The following is a 6,000-nucleotide window of genomic DNA, read 5'->3' as shown; positions in this document are numbered from 1 at the left end:
AATTTGATTCCTTTATTATTTTACAGTTAATATGCGTGAGCTGGGATGATATTTATCGTACAGAGAGAGGTTGTAAACCATACACGAGAATTTCGCATATAAAATTATATTCTTTATAATTTCATATTAGATTTACATGCGCTGAAGAGGTAGTTATCATAAAATCTGGGGAACTTATGGTTCACGTACAGTTTCCAAGGGCTTCTGGAAGGTCAAAATAACACTAATGGAACCTGAAACGTTACTGGGTGAATCCTCGTGGACGTTGTTAGTACAGTCCTTTTCTGGAAATTACTTGCAATCCCAAATTTTCTTTCGCCTTTCGTCTTAAAGTCTTGTAGAAGATATTAATAAATACAATTTAGTTTTATTTGCAGTGTAAGTAATGTAAAAATAGAAAACAAAAAACACTTTCCAAATAGGGACTCAACCCCATGATCCTTGTATTACCGTCCCGTACTCTTTCCACTGTGGCATCCGCTATCGTGACACTGCCCTAACGTAAATGGCTGATGTCTCGCCCGACCCTCATCATAAATGCTGTTTTCCCTAAACGCTTGGACATCTGGAGTTCGTAATTCTGTCACTTTCATTTCTGGCCAAGCCCTGCGTATGCCATAAATTTGGACGAAATCGGCGATGACGATGTGGCGCCGTCAGATTGTCAGCGGATCTCATGCGAGACGAATGCACCCATTAGCGACTAGAGCAGATGCTACGCGACAGTAAAGTCCCAACGGGTGGCGCGAGCACGCGCCAGCAGGCTTGGCACGAATTCGCGGACAGCCGCCTCGAAGCCAGACCCAAGCGACACAAGTGACGCAAATATGAGGGGCTGTCAAACAGAAACCGAAAACCAGCCGCAAAAGAACCGTGTAATGGTCCCATTCGAAAGTAATCACCATACCTATCAAAGACATTCATCCTATTGGGAGACGAGACAATCAACTCCTGTTTAGCAGAAGTTTATAAACATTACTGGGAACTTTGGAGACCCACATTACAGGAAATGGCAATAATAAGTTACGGAGCGCTGAAAATATCTCTCGCTTTCAAAGAAGGCACCATCGTGCCGCTAGCTAAGAAGGTAGGTTGATAAAATGTGAGTTGTCACTCTCTTTAGATCGGACAATAAGATCGTGTCTAGGACGTATACTTCGAATGCAACCATTTTTAAAGAACTTAGGTGCATGTCAATACAGCGAGCGCCATATCCGGCCGAAGCGTAATATCTTCCTCGTGTGATCTCCGTGACATAATCAGTGCCTCCTCACAGAGCATGGACTGCGGTGTCCTTTCGTTTTTGAACTCTTAGAAGGCATGGGGCCTCATCAGTCATGAATATGTATACGGAACCACGCAGAAAGTGGAGAATAGTACACGTTGCACTACTCACATTTCATCACGGGTCGTGATCAGTTGAATCTTGAGCGGGCATCTAAGATTTGGCGTTCAATCCGGAAACGATATGCGCTGTTTATGGCTCTCTATAGCATCACTGCAGAGCCCCAAATATTATGGTCCCAGCATCTGGCGCGACCATCGGAAAGTCAGGAAATGTTGTGCAGCGCACAGCTATATGAAAGGGAAACCTCACTATTGCAAATCGGCAGCGATGTCGACGATACAGGATAGAATGACTCGTATCAACAAAGTAGCTGCCACAGTGCCACAGAATCCTCGGGGCATGAACCTGGAAATAATGTAGACACGAAGTTGGGTGAACTTGCTAAACAAAATTAGAGCAAACAACAACTTGTACTGCAACAGGTAACTAAACATGAAACAAAAAGTGCAAACAGTAAAAATCTTGGTATTAAGTAAACTGAGTTATCTGGCACAGAGTCTTCCAGCTCATGTTACCATATGAGACAACATCCAACGAGCGCTATACAGGTTCTTCATGAGGTAAAACATGTTTAAAATGGGTTACAACACTTTCACATTGCCAACGACGACTAGTGATCTAAAACCCAAGGACGTAAGGGAAAAATGCAAATCTCTCCTGAACAACCGCAGGCACGAATGCATGGAAATTGGGAACAGTATTACAACGACTTTGGTCAACAAATGGAAGGACCTTGGTCAACAGATGGGAACCAGTAAGCATGGAGCTGCCCGTCGACGTAATAACGATACCAAGGGTCTTGACTCATATTAAGTCATATTTTTTCGAGTTCAGCTACATACAGAAGGGCCACAATCTTCAGCATATCATAACAGACAAACAGATCTATTAGTTTCTAACGAAGAACAGCAAGAAAAATCACGAAGAGGAAATCTACCCTCAGAGAAACTGGAATATTACACGGAGGAATTTTGCTCAGCAACATGGTTGTTGAAACGAAAAAACGACAACCAACGTAACATTGTGTAATATTCACCTCAGCACAAGTTTCACGTCTGAAACGTGTAGTCTCGTCGATATATTATCTCACAGGTTTACACGCAGAATCGTATCTGAGATGTGATTTTTTTATATGTGATGGAGGCTTGAGATCACAGACCACACAACCCCCAGTTGCATAGATATAACGGAGATTGTAAGACCCAAATCTACGATGCCCACATTCAAAAACAACGAAATAATTTGGACGATCAGGCACATGGCTACTTACGTAATTCACAGGCGATCATCCATTTCAACGATTATTACTGATGCAATGCATACAGTGAGAACACCAAGCAATAAGATTCCATAAGAATTACACATAATTATTTGGCAATTGGCTGAACACAATTACCATGCCGCAGTAACTAAGAAGAAGAAGAAGAAGAAGAGACAAAAAGAGGAACGGTAAAACGGGACTGCAGCAATGGTCAGTCAACACTGAAGTGTTTCCGCGTGTCAAGACTTCATTCAAATGACGGAAGGAAACCCGGATACATCACACGGCAGAATTAGTATTACATTTTTAAATCTCTATTTTCGTTGTAATATCATTATGCAGGATAATTTGTAAAGTTATTATAAACTTCGTAAAAATAAAGGTTGGTGACGTTTCGGATGAATGGAGGCGATAAAACCACTACCATCCGATATTTTCGGATCGTGTTGGCTGCAATCTGAACGACGTTAAAGCTGTATCGACACAATTGTTACTTTTTTATTTCTCTATTAAACGTGGAGGTACTATTACAAGTTTATCACAATTTTTAGATTGTTACCGTACATTTATTGATACATTTTCTTTTTTCTTATTTTATGATGCTCGTATTCAGTGAGGGAGTAATGCCGTTGAAGATGGTGTAACGGTTCAATATCATCTATATCTACGTCTACCTGAATACTCTGGAGTACTCACTTAAGTGTCTGGTAGTCAGTATTTGTTATACAATCCACGTTTCCTCATAGTTTTTAGTGTGTGGGTAACGTAGCCTCTGGGATGAAGAAGTTCCTTTTTCGTAGATATAATTTGGATTTGTTCGGCGTATAATTGCCAGTTTGCGATGAAGGTATTGTGAGAGTGTTTCCGTGTAAGAATTAGGGTATTAACCTGGCCAAAAATGTCGTATGCTGATGAGGGGCACAGACAAATTTTGTACACGTTCCCGTTTGTCGGGATTGTGTCATTTACAACTTGGCACCGCTGTGGTCTGAAGTATGATTTGGATTTGGGTTGTGGATGTTCCTCTACATGATATTCCACCAATAACAGCAGATTCTTTTCTAGATGATTTCTCTTATTGTGTTCAGTCAAGAATTCGTGTATTTCAGGGTTTGTTTACGGTTTCTAGGAGTTGCTGACCTAGTGTACGTAGCTGTATTCGAAATAGTACAGCCTGTTGTGGAGGTAATCTGAAGGTAGCGTTGCAATGTGTACAAGGGTCTCCGTATTGTCTGGTTTCCATGTAGCCATTACTTTTACGTCGAAGCTCGAGTTCGTGATAACAGCATTTCTCAGCCGCTAATCATAAGATCGCCGACGTACATTTCTGAGATTGAGACAACCCTTCTCTACAAGCAGACCTTTATTTTGAATACGCTGCCTCTATTTAGAAACCAACACAGAGCTCTTTGGAGGGATGGTCGGAGACTGGAAGAACCTGCGGAAGGTAGCATAGCTTGGTCTGTAAACACACTCACGTTAAATGTCTGCACCTTTAGCAAAATGTTCAAATGCCTATTGGAAAGTACTGTTAGTTCGGTTAGTAGCCGGCCGCTGTGGCCTAGCGGTTCTAGGCGCTTCAGTCCGGAACCGCGCTGCTGCTACGGTCGCAGGTTCGAATCCTGCCTCGGGCATGGATGTGTGTGATGTCCTTAGGTTTTTAGGTTTAAGTAGTTCTAAGTTCTAGAGGACTGACAACCTCAGATGTTAAGTCCCATAGTGCATAGTGCTCAGAGCCATTTTTTTCGGTTGGTCTGGACCAGTAAGCCCCCTCCTCCACCCCACCCCCCCCCCCTTCCCCGCTCTTTCAGCGTCTGATTACGTTATAAATAAGCTAATATTTGACATTAAGAACGTAAAAACTTTGTAGTTTAAGACGCAAAGCCCTTTATATGTTGGTTTTATTACTTTCGGATTATCAGCCCATGGACTAGTGAAAGAGTTCAAGAAAGTTTTGAAACTATTTTTAAAGTTTGTTGGAAGTCGTCAAGTTCTTTCTCTACCAAACACCCGATGAGTTTAATCTGGGTAACTTGCACTGTGTGTTAAGAAAAGCTATTTTTTCGTGCATCTCAGTGTTTACGACGTCATATCTCCACAACTATGTGTTGTACAATGATATAATTTTACAGCTACATTCAGTGGCACATGTGAATACTGGCTGCAAAATATGTTGTGAATAGAGTTAGTAGTAAAGAGTTAATAGATTAAAATTTTGTGCCTGATGCAGAAGATTTACTCCATGAACAGCGAAAACGTGCTAAGTGACAAACTTCGTTCCTTTGACTATGGGGTTAAATTCCGGAGAGGTATAAAATTATGTATGAAGTTTGTTGGAAGCCACTAACTTTTCTCATTCTGGTATGCTGGACGAATATAGTCTGGGTAATGTGGGCGCCCTGAGGTACGCAGCTCCTAACTGAAATAGTTGTCTTACTGTGTCGAGCCTCCATTGCTCGCGCGGGTGGCGATGGTCATGCACATGATTTTCCCGCTCTATTTTGTTTGACTAGCCTGGACTACTGAGTTCGCGCCGTTTTCAGTACCTCTCCGTTAACACTTCATGCTTTAGCTAGACCCATCATTGTCTTTCAGTTACGCAAGTTGCATTGCTTATGCCTTACGGAATTTATAATAGCCTAGAGCAGGGCTTCCCAACCTTTTCAGCTGGCGGACCCCTTCCTCAGTCGAAAATCCATGGCGGACCCCTAGTCAGTCAAGAGCACGGTAACTTTAAATTTCAGAGTGAAACCCATGGGAACTGAAACCTTCTTAATGCAAGTTTCATGTTCCCAATGCGCCCCCCCCCCCCCCCCCCCCCCCGAAGTATCAACAGTCTTTGGTTTAGAGATGAAACAACTTGAAATTAACGATCCAATTTGAATTCCCACTGTATCCAGACACTTGCTAGTGGATTTATTCCCTTTGTTCAACACACTACAGTCTCATTAAAATTACTTGATAATTGACATTCCACACTTTGGAGCTGCCTTCCTCCAAGAGCAATCAATGTCACGTTCAAACTGTTCACTGTTGACAAGCTGCCGCATGTGGTCTGTTCACTTCCACTGTTTGGATACTGTTGTGTAAGAAGAATGCATATTTCATAACAGTCGTGTGTGTGTGTGTGAGTGTATGTATGTATGTGTGTGTGTGTGTGTGTGTGTGTGTGTGTGTGCGTGGTTTCAGTCGTGTGTGTGTCTGTGTGTGTGTGTGTGTGGTTTTTCGTGAAATCAGAAGAAAAATGTTCAAATGTATTTAAAGTCTATGGGGCTGAGGTCATCAGTCCCTAGTCTTACACACTATTAACCTAAGTTTAACTTCCGCTAAGGACAATACACACACACACACACACACACACACACACACACACACACACACAGACACAGAC

The sequence above is a fragment of the Schistocerca serialis genome, chromosome 6 (assembly GCF_023864345.2).
Source record: "Schistocerca serialis cubense isolate TAMUIC-IGC-003099 chromosome 6, iqSchSeri2.2, whole genome shotgun sequence".
In the NCBI taxonomy this organism is placed as follows: domain Eukaryota; kingdom Metazoa; phylum Arthropoda; class Insecta; order Orthoptera; family Acrididae; genus Schistocerca; species Schistocerca serialis.
The sequence above is the reverse complement of the archived record's forward strand: the minus strand, read 5'-3'. Positions refer to the sequence as shown.